Source organism: Anser brachyrhynchus (genome assembly GCF_964034855.1).
Source record: "Anser brachyrhynchus genome assembly, chromosome: 2".
In the NCBI taxonomy this organism is placed as follows: Eukaryota; Metazoa; Chordata; class Aves; order Anseriformes; family Anatidae; genus Anser; species Anser brachyrhynchus.
Genome location: NC_137695.1, coordinates 74,179,377 through 74,198,185, shown reverse-complemented (window position 1 = coordinate 74,198,185; position 18,809 = coordinate 74,179,377). Strand labels below are relative to the sequence as shown.

Sequence of the window (18,809 nt, the reverse complement as noted above, 5' to 3'; positions counted from 1 at the left end):
CAAATTTGCTGGGAGTAATGGGCAGTCAGCTTTGATTCCTGGCATCACAGGTGCAGCTACCTTTAGCCTACAACCTCAACAGGCATGACAGTTTTTATAGATAAGAAGCTTTACTCCCCGTTTTTCCTCCCTCTCATCCCTACACCCTCCTAGGCTCCTTGGATGAGGGGGTGGCTGGCAGTGAAGGGGGGGGATTTTGCCTGTGCCAAAGCTCAGAACTTTTCACTGCTATAGCCAGGGACTGTGTAGGACTTCAATGGCTATCTGCTGTTACCATGTGTTTTCTAAGTTTCACAGAATTTTCTTAGACTGTACACATAACTGAGTCCTATGGAACTCTGCCCTTTTTCTCTGAAGAATCAAAGACTTTATGAACTAAGTTACAGACTTGTCATATCATGTATATTTTCTGCTTCTTGTTTTAAAAAGCTGTGAGCTATTTGCTTAGAAATTATAGGGAAGAGAAATAAACTTGCACAAATGTAAACCGAATGTTATTGAAGTCAATCACCCAAATCAAACAGATTGCAGTGGGACAACCTTTTACTCCTGATTTTCTTCAACAACTCATAAAACTCAAATTAACTCTTTTTTTTTCTTTTTTTATAACATAGTCTTGTTTATTATAATATTCACAGTAACATCTTGAGTGCCTTGGAATTCTCAGGATAGAAAAATAAAAAAGGGTTGCTTCCTAAATCATGCTAATTGTAAGGCTTAAGTAGACACATACCCTTACAAGTAATCTTCCACAAACAACATTTTCCCTTGTATGGCAGCCATCAAAACTCCAGCTGTTTCCTTGGTGTCTCTGTGACTGCTCTTCCTCTTAAGTAAAGAGGTGCTTCTCTCTTTTGGCAGGGCCATCACAGGAATTATACCCACCCCATTTTGACTTAATTGGTTGTTCAGAGTTTGCAGTTCCACACTTGTATCCAAGACCCTGCAGAAATAATGATGTATTGAGGCATGAAGAGTCTTATTGATTTTGTGTAGGAGTCTGCATCTCACAGTCAGATCCTTATTTATTACTGTTTTCTTCTTTCTTCCCATGCTACTATTTATGTGACTGTATGCAAATACTATCGTGTGCATTTGTATACAATGAAAGCCAAAGAACTAGTAACGAGAAATCTTTTTCATGTATGATTAGCTTATTTTATTTTTGATCAGGTATTTAAAGAAGCATGCAAAACAAACAAAAACCTTCAGCATAGAAAGTCATCAGAGATGTTCTTATAGGAGTGTCAGATAGCGACTGATCCTGCGCTTGAATTTGTTTACTTCTTTTACATTTCACACGTGAAAGGTTTGTTTGAATGGTTTGAGTATGGAAGATCTGTTGTGCTGGACTTTGATTTATACTAGCATAAAAGAGCTCCTAAGGTTTTAATTATCTTAAAATATTGTTGTAACCCCCCCCCCCAAAAAAAAAAAAAGTAATCATGTAATAATAATAGAGTATTTAAAAAAAGTCTTTACATTTTCAAACTGATACGAAAACAGCTGAAATTATTTTGTATTAATGGAGAAGGAAGAGAGTACACAATGTTTAGGAAAATAATTCCCTGCAGTACAGACAAACTCTGTTTCCTGTGCCTCTGCCTGTGTTTGTACTTATGCTGCGTTTGTACTTATGGCTAACATCCCCTGATAAGAAAGGTTAGCTAGAGTTCTTTAAGGCTCTGCATTGCTCATTCAGTTTCCTGAAATGGGTAATGAAGTATAGGATGTTAGTGGCCTAAGATGGATCCTAGTGAAAGGAACCACTTCTGATTCAGGATCCTAATTTTAAGACCCAAACCCTGGCAGAAGCAAGGAGGACCCTTCTCTGTCCTGCATCTTCTGATGTGAAAACTGCAGCAGGGCATCTGCAGAGGTAAATGTCATTTGCTGCAGATCAAATGCAATGCTGCAGTCCCAAATGAGCCACTTTAGACTTTATCAGAATGAACTGGAAAAAAAAATGTATTTAGTAATACAATTTATTTATGGAATCTAACTGGTTTTCTCATCCACTGAGGAAGCTGTCCATCCCAGACATAAAGTGCCCTTGTACAGTCTGTTCTAACTGCATGGGTGAAGTAGGAGAGAACCACTAAGGATAATATTTTAAGGTGTAGAAAAGCATACTATGTGCAGGAATGTAAATATAATCTGAAAATAAAGTGATGAAAATTAATAGAATATATGTATCATGTATATGTTTAGATAGAAACTCAACCATATTCATATATTAAAAATTGGCTTATTAGAAAAGTAAGCTCTTTCCTTCTCATGTGTCATTTTCCCCATTCTTTGTGTTCTGCAATTGTGTATTTGTACAATAATGAGACAGATACAGTTGTTTGTAGAGAGATTCCAATTTTATTTTGTCCTAATGTTCAAATTAAGTCTCTGTTCTACTTAGCCAAATCTGAAGGACTCTTTCAGCCTATTCAAGTAATGAACATTAAGTCAAGCAAATAGGTTTTTTTCTTTTCTCCTCTCCTCCTCCCCTCTCCTCCTCCCCTTCTTCTTCTTCTCCTCTTCTTCTTCTCCTCTTCTTCTTCTCCTCTTCTTCTTCTCCTCTTCTTCTTCTCCTCTGCTTTTCTTCTTTTAATATATATTTGTGTTGTAACTTTGGTGAAATACTATTTCACACACAAGATGATACCTTGGTTTGTCCAAATAAGTGCTCCCCCACAATCACTTTTTCATCGGTTACATCACTTCTAAATATATTTCCATATAAACCTTATTTCACAACAGCTATCAACAAAATTAAAGGCATAGATACTGAATGAATATAAGAAAAACTGTGGAGTGGAGATGGAATATTTGATGGAGGATATTTTTCTTTTGAGCAAAATTTTGTGAGCTAGATTTGGTAGGTGGATAAAATTCATTTGCATTGTTATATTCTTGGGTATGGTCTTGCTTTGCTGTTATGTAGACTTAGATAACAAAGAGAATTTTGATGATAAAATAATACTTATTTCTGGGCCAGGAGGACAGTTGTGGGGAGGAAAAAAGGAAAGCTAAAGCCAAAAAAAACCCAACCAAATAAAAACAAACAAAAAAACTAAAAAACTAACTCTTGAAAGAATTCTCTCATTTTACAAAGATGCATCTTATTTCTCGAATTAGGACAGCAGCAGATTTAGAACTTTACTTCTTCTTAAAGAAGTCTTAAACACTGCTGTTCCTAAACTTCTGGTGATGAGCCCTAGGAAGACAATTTTTTTTGTACTAATAGGTCTCCACTACTAGATGCTCCAAATATTTCCACTGGGATGCAAACTTACCTAACTAGGTAAAACATGGCTAGTGTTACTCATCTTCATTTACTGTTGAGTGTTTCAATAAGTACATAAGAGACTTAAAAATAAAGTTAGTATTTTTACATTCTATTTTGATATGTCCATTAATATTTTATAAATATCTTTAAAATAAAGTAAACCATATTTAGAAATGCATAAATAAATGTGTAGTAATCTGGTGACTGGGAAGTTTTATTCTTATATAGGTACAATACAACATTCATTTTTTTATTTCTATAACAGTGAATCCAAAGAAGCAAAGAAACAGAGGTTTAAGTCTACATAATTTGAATACTTTTCATACTTGTTAGACTTTACGTCTTGTTTTTGGGAAGCTTCCTTATTACTTGAATAATAAATATGTTTTATCAAAGAATGTATACGTTAGATAATTTTATATCTTACTGTGAGTTTATTATTACATATTACTTTCTACTGTAAATGTAAATCATATGAGTTATGTTCATTATAAATGAGCAGAATGTTCTTTGAACTCCCTTAAGACTATGGAGATACTGAGGTATTTGGGTTGTGGCTATGTCTTTAAAAAGTTCAAGAAAAAAAAAGTCATTGATGAACATGGAAAAACGGTTCTCTTTTAGTCTCTGTTATAATGCCAGCTTTATTGGAGCCAACTTGTAGACACTCTTCTCCCCCAAGTTCACACTTTCCACTGAAACAATCTGGCTTCCTTAGCTATGAACTTCATCCTTCTCACCCTTTAAAAATGCCCTTGAAGGTACTGCAGATTCCCTGAGAGGATCTCTATACAGTTCACCTGTTGTGTATTTGGAATTCAGAGTAGATTTCTGTTGTCAACATGTATTTTGGGCACAGTCAAAACTTTGGCTACGTTCACTGTCAGTTGTGAAGTCCTGTTGCAGAGTAACAGTTTGTATGGCAGTAAATTGCAGATCCATATATAGGCTGGGGTCTTGGTTGTCCGAGGCAGAATACAAACAAATAGCAAAGATGGAGACTAAATGTTCCATCCTGAACAGATGAATGAACAGCAAATTAAGTGTGGAACAATTGCGAGAACAAAAGGGAGCAATATGTTTATACACTTCGTATAAGCTTTTTTTCTCTCTGACAGCCTTTTTCCATGCTGTCACTCAGTACCTCTTAGGATTATTTTAAAAGACCTTTTTTTTTTTTTGGGAAAAATTGTCTGGCCTGTTGGCTAGTCAGCTCCTCCTGAAAGTAGGCGTGAGAACAGCATTCCATCAATGCCTTTTTCTTCTTTTATACAGGCTTTCTTAAGCTGCAGTTTCTGGAACCAAGCAATTTATTTTAGAATTCCAACTTTAATTTAAAAAGAAAATCATCAGGATTCTGTTTCCTTTGGCATGTGTGAAAGATATAAAATATTATCTCTCTGTATCCTCTAGGCTCAGAAAGCAAATTAAAAGAAGTCATTATTAAAAAAAAAAAAAAATTTTGGAAACTGACCTCTGGTAATTTAGTGTTCAGGGCTTTCAGTACTAAACATCTATCAGAATTACTAAAATTTGAGTTGCCAAAACAAAAGTTACTTTTGATAATTCATATTTCTGTGACAAAATATACCAGCAATTTTTAGTTGATGTGTAAAATGAAGTAAAAGTGAAGTTAGGAAGAACTTCTATTCCCTTCTACATGCACTTCTCACAGGAGAATGCATATCTAGAGATGAAGTGTATGAGACAAAATGAAGATAAACTAGTGCATTTATTTATTACTGCTATGTTTCTCTTTAACTTCCTTCCTTGTAATATAGTAATACACAGCAGTCTTCCTAATTGTATATAAATGTTAAAAAATATTTTCTTAAAAAAAAAAAACACAAACCAACCTAGTCTTTTCTATAGCAGGTCTTCTGCATGCCACTCAAAAATAGCAAGTGAATAAATGAAAAGAAAATGGAATAATTGTAAAAAAAAAAAAAAAAAAAAAAAAAAAAGAGCCAGTTCATCCAGAAGATTACTGGATTAAACAAACCAGTTTACGTGAAATGAATGTTTCTTCAAAACACAGATCTTTTAGTTATACACAAGTGACACATTTATGTTTGCTTCTGTATGTAACTCATTACATCTGTGAATACAATGCCTAAGTGGCAGAGAGTGACCATGAAGGAGGGGTAGTGGAGACATGAATACGATGCATAAGTAGCAGAGAGTGACCATGAAGGAGCAGTGGAGACAAAGTGTTAGGGACTGACCACAGCATCCATTCCCCATTCCCCTGCGCTGCTTGGGGGAAGGACGCAGAAGAATGTGGATGGGGGGGAAGGGTATTTTTAATTTGTTCTTAGTTTCTCACTACTTTAGTCTGCTGGTGATAGGCAATAAATTACATTAATCTCCTTCTGCTGAGTCTGTTTTACCTGTGATGCTAATTGCTGAGTGATCTCCCTGTCCTTATCTCAACCCTTAAGCCCTTTTCATCATCTGCCCCTTTTCCTTTGAGGAGGAGGAGGAGTGAGAGAGTGGTTGTGGTAGAGCTCAGCTGCCCAGCTGAGTAAAACCACCACATCTTTGAAAGGTTGTGGTGATCAGGGAAGATGCTTGATGACTGGAGAAAGGCAAAAGTCACACCCATCTTCAAGGAGGATGTAGGTAACTTGGGGCTGGTCAGCCTAACTTCTGTTCCTGAGAAAGTTACAGAGCAAATCCTTTTAGAAGCCATTTCTAAACACATGAAAGGTAAGATAATGATTGGAAGCAATCGGCATTGATTTAATGAGGGCAAACCACGGCTGACTAACTGTACTTTGTGATGGCTGGCTCTGAAGGTAGTGGAAATGGATGCTGTTTAACTTGATTTTAGCAAGACTTTCAACAGTGTCTCCTGTATTATTCCTATAGCCAGATTTGTTAGATATGAACTAAAAAGGTTGACTGAACCACGAGGGTCAAAGGGTCATGATCGGTGGTACAAAGTCTAGTTGGGGTCCAGTGACTACTGATGTCCCTCAAAGACTGCAGCAAGAGGAAGTACTGGGTTAATGTCTATATTAATGACCTGGAAAATGGGGGAGACTGCACTCAGGAAGATTGCAGAGGAACATTTACAGACAGGACAAATTAGCTGAGAGAAACTCAGCAAAGCCACGTGCTAAGTCTTGGCATCTAGGGTGGAATAATGTACCATGCAGCAGTACAGGCTTGGTGCTAGCAGGACAGAAAGCATATTTGCAGAAAAGGTCATGGTCGTCCTGGTAAAGCAAGCCATACAAAGAAAAACAACCATATTCTGCATTGTGTTACAGAAAAGTAGCCAACAGGTTGAGTGGAGTAAATTTTTCCTTCTAGTAAGCACTTGTGAGATTGCATCTGGAATATTGTGTCCAGTTTGAGCACTGCAAGACAGGGAAGACACTGACATACAGGAGGGAAACTTGGAGGAGCTACTGAGATTTTTCAGGGTATGGGAGTACATGATGTATGAGGGAAGGTTAAGAGAAATGTGGAGTTTTTTACCCCTAAGAAGATAAGGCCATGTGGAGTTCTTACTGCTGTCTTAAGCTACTTAATGAGAGAGTATGGAGACGGAGCTGGATTCTTCTCAGCAAAATGCAGTGGAAACAAGCTGGAACATGAGAAATTTTGGTCAGGAAAACAAATCTAATGAGAGCAATCAAATACCTGGAACAGGTTTCCCAGGGTGGTGTGTAATCTGCACTCTTGAAGATACATTAAATTTGACTAGACAAGTCCCTGAATAACCTGATCTCATTGTCCCTGATTTGAGCAGAGGTCCCATCCTTCATAACTAATTCTGCAGTTCTATAACCAGTGCTTAAGATAAGTTAAATGATAAAAAGTGGCATTAATATAAAACAAATATTCAGAGTTTTTTGTTTTTCCTTAAAATCTCCTTTATTTATTGAACTTGGAGCTTTTGTTGTATTTCTGAGCAACTAGATAAGAATTCTGAAATGCAGCATTACCAGCGTATTTCTGGCAGAAATGAGGAAAAGCATGTAGGAAAACTCCTGTTAGGAGCTCCTGAGTTTTCTTTTCTGGCTTCTAGAAATGGGCTGTATTCAAAGTGTTATGGATAAGCATTGCAGATGTTTCTGTTTTCAGTTTATCTGAATTGAGCTCCACTGTCAAAAAAAAAAGGGGGGGGGGGGTTATTCATTATTTATGAAGAGTCTCAAAATAAATGGAAGCAAGACCAACCACACACTGCTGCATTTGTGGGCACTTTTTTTTTTTTTAACAATTGCTACAGTATCAGTAGAGCTTTTTGTATGATAAGTATTTTTGTTACATAAGAACATTGTTCAGTGGAAACCATGTTCTGCATTTTTATTAAAAGAATTCATGCCTTTATTGGAAGCAGAGCCAGGACCTTAATATAGCTTTGTCATTTCACTATACTGTTTTTCAAAAAAAAAAAAAAAGCATATGCTTGGTTAACCTCATAGTGAGCCTGCATTAAGCATTCATAGTCATTAATATTTGTAGCAGTAGGCATATTCTGCTCCTAGTAGAAATTTATGAATATCTGGAGACATAAATAAATATACTTGTAATGGTAATTAAGACTGATCTGGGTTTTAAAGGAGGGTCTGTTTGTTTATTATTTTACTTCTTAAATCTGTTGAGCTGTCTCATCTGGGCAAAATACTCCAATCTGTTCATTTGCCAAGAATTCTGAGTGCCAGTGATATAACAAACACAAAACAAAGGCTTATATGACTATGAAGAGCAAAATACTTTCCATAAGATTTGCGCATATATCCGTTCAACTGCAGCAATTATACTGTACTTAGTCTCCAGCCCTTCACATAGCAATGCAAATTAAACTGATTTTTTTTTCCTAATGTGCCTGAAGTACGTGAGCGATGATATCTACTTACATTGTATCAGTAAAGGAGTATAAACTGCATTTATGCCAACTAAGAAAAAGACTCATTTATAGAACTTCACTGATAATTCTTCATACTACAGTGGTGGAGACATAAATTTTTACATGCTGTTAACTGCAACATCAACAGCATCCTGATAAACTGTATGGGGCTTTACTATCAAGACTGTTAAAATTATAGTCAGGGGCATGTTGATAGATGTGTTGTTGTTGCTTTCTACTTAGGGATGGACGGAAGGAGGTGACCCATCTGTGGGATTCATTGTAAGACTTTGTCGCAAGACAGAGGATCAGACTGTAGCTATAATTTTACTTCCCATTAGTTGTCAGTTGGAAAACTGATGGGAAGATGTCCTATTCACAGATTTCTTTGTAAAAGGACCTAAAAATTACATATTTGAGCTTGTTCAGCTGACAGCCTGTGCTTTGCTTCACATGAAAATAATGACATGTTGGAGGGGAAATAAATACTTTGAAGCCCATGAAACTTAGTTACAATATGAGCGAAGGAAATTTTTCTTATAACATTCTCTCTGTGGGGTGAGTATAGTTTAAACATAGATGAATAAGAAATATTTTTATAATTGTACATATTAAAGAACTAGTCTAAAATTAAACAGCATGTAATAATTATTTTTTACACCTTTATTCTTCAGAATTCTGCAGTGTTCAGTTGCAATAGTTTGCTTAAAGCATTTGAAAGTGAATGACTTCCAGACATAGCAGTCAGGGTGTGATGTACCTGAGATTCCTCTAATAACTTCTTATAAAGTGGTTATTTCACAAATCACAAAGTGATTGATTGACTCAGCTATTTTGCAGTAATCATCTAGGGGGGAGTTAGTCAATGGGAGGATTTTGAGCTTGGCAGGTGATTTTCTTATCATGCTAAGTCCATTACATTCTGTGTGAACTGGCAGCCTCTCAGACTTTTTCAAGAAGAATATGAAGTTCTTTTGCTGAGCAATTTTAGTCACAAATGCAAAAATCCTGCTGTATGAATTCAGGGCAGTTATCTTTGAGTTACACCGAGAGGTGGGTTCAGCTGGCTCTGACATGGATGTAATCTGGGGGAATGGAAAGTTTTTCTGGATCAGAGAGAGTTACATTTCCGGTGGAAATGACAAATACTTTTAGAATCTTCTCCATTTGAGAAATGTAGATTAAAGTTTTGTTTATTACATTGAGCTATAAAAAGACTTAGACTTGACATAGAATATATGATGGTTTTCAGCGATCCTTACAAAGAGACTCACACAGACTAAAAAGAGAAGCTGGATCAAGCTTTGTGTGTTTCATTTTGCTCAGTCTTGGGAGTAGACTATTTGTAGAGTTTAAAGGCTCTGAAAAAGAGTATCAATTCCTGACTATAACCTAAAAATCAACAAACCAGTTGTGGATTGCCGCATAATTAAGAAGGTTTTTACACTGATCGCATTTGATGTAGATTTTACATGTTTTCTAAATCTTCTTTTTTAATAACTATTAGGGGTACCTGTGTAATTATGTCTTCTAAACACTATAAATTTGCACTGGAAAAAACAACTTTCTTTTTTTCTATATTTTTTCCAACACATGTCCTTACTGGCTATTCAGGCCTTTGTTTAATGTTTAGTCTGCTCTTTGTGACCAATTATTATCTGTGGAGTAACTTAAGACCATTATTTGTGAAACCTCTTAAGCACAGGCAGTATGCTCATGTGCTCTTTCTGAAAGCTGCTACTGCCTTAGAAAATGTATTGAAAGGGAGGATAAGCTAACTTCCATGGATGCTGATTCAAACTGAAATGCCATTGTGTCCCTGTATGTCAACTGTATGTTCAGCTAAAAAGAAAACACATTGTCATGATTCCTCCTTCTAACTTGTACGCTGTTTAAATAGGAACAGGATGTGGCATGTCCAGCACAAAGGAAAGGGAGACAATACAGTGAGTATATGTGGAATCTCCTTTGTGCTATGAAATAGCAGTTCACTAAATCTAAAATGAGAGCTGATAAATGTTCAGATCACTTTACCTCTTTAATGACAAATTAGTGATATTTGACAGTTAACTATACTAGCAGTGGTTCTTTTCTAGTAAAGCAGCCAAGAACATGTTTAGCCTTAGCCGAAGAAACATTATTTAGTGATTGTCTAGGTAATATTTGTTAACAATCTTAAACTATTTCAGAGTTTGTCCCCTATTTTTTCATTCCTGAATTTATATGAATAGTCCTTTCTTTATGCAATACAAATTTTGTGTATGAAATTTGAGTACAAGAATTTTGAGATTTTAGGTGTACAATTTGTACATTTACACAAAACAGTTCTTTGAAAACTACAGATACTTGAAGAAAATTTTTTAAAAAAAGATTTCCCCTTCCTGTATAGGCAAAAATGATATTTCATTTTCATGTATCAGGTCAACCTTTTCCTGCAAAATACTTCTCTCAATAGAACCTTTGTGCGTTTCAGATTGGAGGTATTTAAAAAAAAAACTGCTTTGACTGTGTCTGTTAATCAGTCTTTGCTCACCTGTTTCTGAATTCTGTGAAGTAAAGAGGATCTTGTTTTAAGGAAAGTAGAAATTAAAGTTATACAAAAAAAAAAATAAATCTGTCCAGCTTAATCAAATCTCTGTTTCCATTTAACAAGTTATCGTATGAATTCCTTATTCAGTCCATGTTTTGTTTGTTTTTATATTTACAAAATATTTGTAAATGTCTCTTCGATTAGTATTACAAACGAGCAACTGTAAATGTATTTTGGTGTGAATCCTTATTTTTTTGACTTTTACTTGAAAATAGTATATGTTATTCTGTTGCTAATATTTTGTGTATTTATTACCCGTTATTAAGATTATACCCATTTAATATCAACATTCCTCTCGGTCTGTTATAGTTATTGTGTATGTAGCTCTTTGAGGGAGGCAGGAGCTGTTACAGGTGGGAACAAAACTCACAAATGTCTGTTCCTGAGGTAGGAAGGAGACAGATATTTTCCAAATCCCAGGATATTGTCTCCAATATCCACCCATTTTTTATTTAGAGACTTTATCCAAATGTTACTCAGAATTATATATCTTTTTAAGAAAAAAAAAAAAAAAAGATTTTACAGTTCGTAGTGAGAGAACAAAGTTCTTTTAAGAGAAGGCAGTGAATGTTTATGGTAAATATTTATGCATTTTTTTGAGTGGGTCTTGATATTTCACTGAGAACTGTTGTGTGCATAACATCTGAAAGTCAAACCAGGGGTTTAGTTATCAAAACACAGTCTTGAGAAGCTACATTTTTACATAAATAAATAGAACCTTAATGAAGTGTTCTCAAGAGGATTAGGTTCTTCCAATAAGTGGACATCCATGAAAATTGGTTTATTTATTGTCTACCTACTCTTATTGACCTTTCTGAGTGAAATGAAAGGGAATCAAAAATTCAGTGATTACTGTTTCAATGAGCATTATCTATACAGCTGAAAACCAAACAAAATCTGAAATACGAAATTGTCCAGAAGTTAAAGTTCATGAAATATCTTGCCACCTTCCATCACTCCAAAGATGAAGACACGTGCCTGACTTTGTGTTCACACTTAGAAGGCCACAGAATAATTTTTCCAACTCAATTTCCAACTCTGTCTAAAACTAACCAAAACAAAATCGGAGCTAGTTTTCCAGCTGGGGAGCGATTTGGGGGAGGGAAGGAAAACAAAACAAACAAAAAAAAAACAGCCAGTATATAACAGATTTTGAAAGAAGCTCCATTTATGAACAGAATAGTTTCCCTGGATCTAAATTATTTCTAAATTATTTTCATCTCCTGCATTCAAAGCTTTTTGGTTTAGCTTTACGTTGCGTCCTTGACTTTTTTTTTTTTTTTTCATCATTCAGTTTGTCTTGGATATTTCTTGATATGCAGGATAATCTTAAGTTTTTCTGAAGTACTGGAAAGTCCAAGCTGCCTGATTGTGGTGGCTGTTCCATTTAAAGAAAAGTATCTTTCATGCCTCAGCAAATATCCCTGTAAAATGAATAAACTGATTTCAGAATGAGAGCTATTTTAAAAAAATTATGCTTAACTTTGTTCAGTGATAATTGTATCTGCAGTAGAGACCTGCACCTTTGCAAACAGTATGTTTGGCAATGTAGCATTTGGCTCCTCTGGTGAATTTGTGAACACAAAAATATTCTGGGAAGTTATCAACTAATAGCGTATCAAGTATCTTCAATGTAAGAGGAGAAAGTAGAAGGGAAATAATACATGTTTCTGTTAAAATTGCTTCAAACATTTTCAGTGGATCTTCAGAAATTTTTAGAGACTTATTTTAATTTTCATCTTAACATTTTAAAGCATACCTTTTTTCTTTTCCTGCTGTTGATTACCCCTCACTTGTGGATGTTTTATTAAAACGCTGATCAGAAGAATAGTGGCAAATTCAAGCTATAACATTACATGTATATGCAGGTCCCTCATAACCTTACGTGACTGTTAGACTCTCACATTATTTGTAGATCTGCCCCACTTTGCCATTCTTTGGGCTTATTCAGACTCTGCATATGCCTGAGAAACTGGGTGGAGGAGGAGAATGGAAGGGATTTAATTATACTTTCTTTGTACATTCCTTGATCAGAACTAATCCACTGAAGCAACACTGGAGAAAGAGGATGATTGTTTTGGATGGTGTTTTTGAGCTAGCATGTCTCTGTGATACTGTTAGCAGAGTGATTGCTTGTTCGGAATAGTCTCTGAAGGCATAGCACATCCGTAAACCTTGTTGGCAGTAGACATTTTCTGAATATATACTAAAGAAGTCATGCTGAGATAATGATTCTCTTTTTTTCAGTAGTGTTTCAAAATTATTGATGAAAGATGCTTTGTAAGGAATATAAAAGGGAAAATGGTTTGATCCACTTTATAATCTGTAAATGATATAATGGAACAAATTAGTTTTGTTTGGAAGTAGTAAATGTAGGAATCAGCATCAGAAAAATTGCAGACCCTTATAGGCAAGGCAAAAACGATAGAATAAGTCTTTACTAACTCCTTACATTATTGTATTACAAGCAATCATATTCTGGGACAATATTAACATTTTTAAGAGTTTTAGTGCTGTGTGCATATTCACCATTCACTTGCAAAAGCAGGGCAGGTTAGGTAGCCTAGAGTCATAAACCTATCTGTTGGGATCATTTCAGGATATCACCTAGTTCAGCTATCTCTGTACAACACTGAGGTCTACATGTTCTGTTTCAAGTGAAGATCTATTTTTTCACTTTGAGTTCTCAATTTAGATGTGTTCACAACCAAACAAAATATTTGCATATATGGTAAACGAAACTTCGAAGATTTATAGAGGTTCTAAGGGATGTTTGTATTTACTATGTGGATCTGATGATAGCAAACTTGCCATGCAAGTACACTGAATAACTCCTGGAGAAGTATGTTGGAGCTTTTTTAAAAAATGTATACCCAAAAAAGGAATTTGCAAGCATCCATGAATCACATACACTAGAAAACCCACAGTTTGTGGTTTGTGCTCAGTCCAAATAGTGTGGAGTTGTACTGTTACATTCAATTATATACTATAAATCATCCAAACATCAAACCACAATATTAAATAGGAAAATACTCACTGCTATACTTCTATAACCCTAGAGGGCTAATTGTGCTTCTCAAAGCATTTGGACCTCTCCAGGGATCCCTCACAGTCACCAGCAGACACCAGAAGTTACTTCTGCTTCCACTGGCCCTATAATATCCACTGCAGCCCCAGATAGGCAGGAGGAGTGCTGAGTCTTGTTTAGGCTACTCTGGGGTGCAGTTTGTGGAGTTTAGACGCACTTAGCTAAGGGATACTTTGTTATCCACTTGTTTATAAGCTACATAAATGACAGGAAAGAAGTTGCAGTTAACTTTGCTTTGTGTCAACTATGTTTCTTCCTTGTCAAGTTGACTTAATGTCCATGCTGTCAAGGTGGCAGTCAGAGTTTTACTCTTTCTCCCTGTTTGCCTTAAAACTCCAATTACACTTTATCAGTAAAGCTTCAAAGCTTTTGCCTGAGAAGTTAGGAACTATCCGTGGCGGCATTTCATGTTTCATTTTAGGATACCTTTCATTAGATGTACACATCCTATAGCAACGTGCACTTTAAAATTGTCTTTGATACAAAAATATCTGTAGGATAACTGAATGATAACTTCCAACATTTGATTGAGACCAGACATATACCAGGCTGTAGTGACCTATTTATATTTTTTTCCTCTCAGAGCATAACAGGAACACAGAGAGAGAGAGAGGGGGGGGAAAAAAAAAAGTAGCAAGTGTTGACGATACATGTTATCCTGTAAAAACTTACTCATTTGTGTACTGCATAATATTAGGATGTTTGATTCTGAAGAATTTACACAGACACTAGCATTTTGGTTGGATTACTGACTAAGTGTACTATTAAGTATTGAATCTTTTAACCTATCCCTTTATTGACATAAGATTTTCTTTAGACTCTAATTTCTGTAATCTGAGGAAGTCATTCAGTTCAACCATGTAGACTGTTTTCCACCAAGGGTCTATGTGCATCATCATACCGGAGTAGAAGATTTTTCCCATGAAGATAGGCTGCACATTTAGTTGATAATTTCTTTATTGAGAGAGTGCATGCATTTAGTCCCAAGCTGAGCACTGATTCTTGAAGGATAAAGCTAAGGTGGTGGTGTTGGGTTTACATGAATTATTATGTAAATTAGCATTCATTGCCAGAGGGGTTATGGTCACTAGAAAACTTTCAAGATATGACAGAAACCAAAGAACAGCAGGAACAAAGATCATCTGCCTGTCTTTGAATTCATGCAAGATAGCAGTAGACTATACTTGGTTCAGAGTTAGTTGAGATGGAGTTAGGTGCAATGCATATCTGTCTGCACCTGCCTCAGTGAGTTAAGCCCCATGCACTTACTTCCTTGAAGGATGTACCATTGGTGTGGAACACCACCAGTAACATCTTGCTAACACAAAATGCTATTGCTATCAGATGCCAAAACCAAGAAGATGACACCGAGCTGTTAATAAAGCAGCGTGCTTTTGTGATGTAGTCTAGCTCTTAGGATCAAATGGATGAATAAATATTAATACCCTTTGAAAATCTTTGCCCATACTTGTGTTTTTAAGAAATCTAACCTATTGTATTAAAATCCATTGCGGGGAATTGGTTAATAACCTCATCACTTCAGCAACACACACTTAAGTTCAGATTCATTATAAATTTACCTTTTTCTACTTTCTAGAAAGAATCAGTAATAGCACAATTATGAGGATTTTTTAAGGCTATCGTATTTCATGTCTGGCAGTAGAAAGAGTTCTGCCTAAGTCATCACCTAACTCATCTGTTTGTTTGTTTTTTTTCCCCATTCATTAGCATGCCTTGTACTTCAAATACATAAGAAGATGCTATCTACAACCCAGCAAGATTTCCTATACATTTTAATCTTTATTATTTTCTTTTGTATCACATTTACCTGAATTCATATACGGCATTGTAGACAAAGTTTTTCCTGACCGTGGACTTCATATCCACAGAGTTGGGATTCTGATTACAACATGTGTTCATGCCTCAGTGTCATAGTGGGAAATGCCCAAGTTCCAGAGAATTTCAGGATTTCTGCACTTCTGTATGTACATTGCAAACCCTGGGCCTGGAAGTTATCAGATACTTTCCCTGGATCTGGCTTTCAGAGATTAGAAATACTGTTTTCAGGTTGGAGCTAGTTCACATTATTGAACTAATCTTGTTTGGTCTGTTTTCATGCTGACTAAACACTGCTGAAAATAGAGTTAAGTGGCTTATCAGCTAATTTATTTTCCCCACTTCTTGAACTTTCTAGATTATATGTTGTGGCATAAGTATTTAGCTAACATTGATTACATCTAAACCTCAGTTGTGGTTTTTTTTTTAAAACACTGTTACACATTTTCTTAGTAAACAGATTCCCTGAAATGGTTTATATTTATTCTTTTATACATTAAATGTTCTTTCTCCCCAGCCAGTGTAGGGAGAAAAGTTGTAGCACTAAAAACCCAATTTCTTTCTTTCTTTCATGAAATCCATTTGCTCAGTAGGATTCCATCTAAGTATAGAAACAAGAACAGTGCGCTAGGGAATGCATGCACCTAACAGAGACCTGAAAGCTTGCATCCTCAAACTTTGATAATGGCAAATGATCTTTCTCTGCTGCATCTCATGCAAGAATTAGAAAAAAATCAAAAAAAGGCCTTGCTCACTTTATGCTTAATTGATAATGGCTGTCCTATTATTTTAAATTGCTACCGCTGTTATATTTGCTTGAAGACATAGAAGGCAGTGCTGAACTTTGCTGCTTTACTTAATCTGCCATGAGCTTTTCTGTTGACACAGTTGGAATATGAGTTGAAACATAACTGCTTGCTTGGATCAGAAATGTGCTGCAGTTTACAAAAACTAGCTCCATGTGTTCTGCTCTGTACACAGAGCGTTGGTCTGTTCCTATGTAAGCCCACTGCAATAACTGGAGCCACCCAAGGGGTGACACCACACGCAGGTCAAGTAAAGGCTTTGATTCCATGCTCTCTGTTCTGTCTGATGTTTGGTCAAATGATGTACTAGATTAGATTTTATTTTTTTTAATTTTAATTTCCAGTAAAAAGAAATAACAAAAATCAGTTTGTTCCTCCCTAGTAACACTAACTACCATGCAATAACAGAGGTGACTTTAAATATATTTTAAATTACCATTTCAAAACCAGCATTTTCATCACTTCAATTTGATTTCCATAAGCTGTTTTTTAAAGGTTCCCTCTTACCATTCGGACTCAGGACTGATGAATATATAAGTAGTCTTTCCTTAGCAAGTAAAGGCAACACTTCTGTTAATCAAAATATATTCTTTTTGTTTGTTTTGTTTAAATTATTATTATTATTATTTTTACTATGCCCATGTTTTGTAAATTTTTCAGATTTCCAGAGTATTATCTAGGGTCATTCTGTCAGCAGGGATGATTATTATGTGCACTGTAGTTGGGTGTGTGATGTTATACTGTAATTTTCCACAGGAAAAAAAAATGGGAAAATATCAATCGCAACATAAAGCAGACAGTTCATACTATGTTATTCATTAAGGGTTATCTAAATTTTTGGCATTTATGAAGGACATCTGTAGGAATCCAGAGCATTCAGCAATTTCCGAGGGACACTATACATTGATGGTTTGAAGTAAAGTAATTGATTTCTGAAATCACTTAACAGGCTGTTTATTTCTGTCTGAGAATAAATTTGACATTGGTGAAGCTAAGCCATCTCTGTCTACTCTTAATTATAATAATATCAATAAAACTCTTACAGAATGAAGAAAGGATGCAGGATGAGGAAGGCAAGCTTGGGAACTGATGTGACTAAGCAACAGTATTATTAGTATTATAGTATTAGTGTTATATACTAAAGGATTAGTAGAATAAATAGACATACTACATTTGGTGTTACTGTAGTGTCTACTAGAAATTATGGAGCATCTTTTCATCTCAGAGAGAATAGGTAAATCCCAGACCTCAGCATAGAAAACATGCAGGAATTACCCTAAATTTCATAAACAGTTAAGAACTTATATCTCTTGCAATAACTGTGAGTAGTTGAAGGTTCCTGCATTTGATTTAAATGGGTGTAGTTTCAGTAACTCTGATAGAATCGTCATGGTTTATTTTACTAGAGCTTAAGAAAATAAATGCATTCTTTTTGTTTTTTTAACTTTTTTTACCAACGCTAGATCAGTTAAAAACGAATTTCCAGATGCACCTCATTGTACATTGTACCGAACTGCTGAAGGAAGAGCAGGTTACTGAATTTAAAGATGTTTAAAAACTATTCATTAAGGCCCCTTTAATGCAAAAGATGCACAACAGTATTTGGATTGTAGAAGGCAGCAGGCATCTAGGTAAATGAGGTCCAGCCACTACTGATTGAGTGTTAAGAGCCCAGTGCTGATTTTGGTATATTGTTTAGCCCCCTCTTTTCATCATTTAGTGACAGAAAAAAAGGAAGAAAATACCAAAATGCTTAGGAGAGCCTTTTCAAATTGTCACATGACATGTTAATATTCAGCCAGTATATCCTGGGTTTCTAAATCCATTGAGCTGGCCTAACTTCTTAGTGCTCCAGATGCTACCTGTCTCCTTGATTTCTTTAACTTTTTTTTCCCTGACTGCTTTCTAAGCAAACTGTTTCCTTGGTTTAAGCAGTCGCTCCCACAGTGATCTGAACTGTCATACTGAACTGTCCCCAACGATACTTGCAGACAAACATTTTCCTGCAAGAAGATTTTGTTCAATAAAATACCAAACACTGTTGCATATGTGTAATACCACTGCTTTAGTTGCTGTAACTGTATTGCTTCAAGTTATAGGTTTGAGGAGATTTAGAAACCTTCACTACAAAATTTGCATAGCAATACATCAGCTGTGGTTCTTCTAAAATCTCCATGGGATACCCATAATAAAATAGGTCTTTATAACATCAATCCCACTTATAATTCAATGAGAAATAAAATGAGAACATTGTTAACAAACTGTTTTTTACTGTTTTTATAACACTGATTTTTATATATGACTATGGCTTTTGTTTGGTGATTATACTGCAATACAGAAAGGAC

The 18,809-nt window shown here is 35.5% G+C and overlaps 1 protein-coding gene across 25 annotated transcripts in view; it reads left to right on the top strand.

The window, feature by feature from the left end:
- Positions 1–18,809, top strand: part of CDH18 (cadherin 18) — a 548,209-nt gene that overhangs the window by 322,178 nt on the left and 207,222 nt on the right. For 2 of the 25 annotated variants that reach the window (XM_080580178.1, XM_080580193.1), the window contains one exon: positions 1,174–5,989. The exons of the other annotated variants lie outside the window; for them this stretch is intronic. The gene's annotated coding sequence lies outside the window, so the exon portion shown is untranslated. The remainder of the gene's footprint in view (positions 1–1,173; positions 5,990–18,809) is intronic. 25 annotated transcript variants of the gene reach the window in all.